This window comes from Trichechus manatus, unplaced genomic scaffold (assembly GCF_000243295.1).
Source record: "Trichechus manatus latirostris isolate Lorelei unplaced genomic scaffold, TriManLat1.0 scaffold00143, whole genome shotgun sequence".
NCBI lineage: Eukaryota > Metazoa > Chordata > Mammalia > Sirenia > Trichechidae > Trichechus > Trichechus manatus.
In genome coordinates, this window is record NW_004444079.1 from 285,141 (window position 1) to 285,561 (window position 421).

Below are 421 nucleotides of genomic sequence, written 5' to 3' on the forward strand. Positions count from 1 at the left end.
GCTTTCACATGCATATGAGGCGATTGAAAATACCATGGCTTGGGTTAGGTGCACCTTAGTCCTCAAAGTGACATCTTTGCTTTTTAAAACTTTAAAGAGGTCTTTTACAGTAGATTTGCCCGATGCAATACGTCATTTGATTTCTTGACTGCTGCTTCTATAGGCATTGATTGTGGATCCAAGTAAAATGAAATACTTTACAACTTCAATCTTTTCTCCATTTATCGTGATGTTGCTTATTGGTCCAGTTGTGAGGATTTTTATTTTCTTTTTGTTGAGGTGTAATACATACTGAAGGCTCTAGTCTTTGATCTTCATCAGTAAATGCTTCAAGTCCTCTTCACTTTCAGCAAGCAAGGTTGTGTCATCTGCATATCACAGGTTGTTAATGAGTCTTCCTCCAATCCTGAAGCCCCATTCT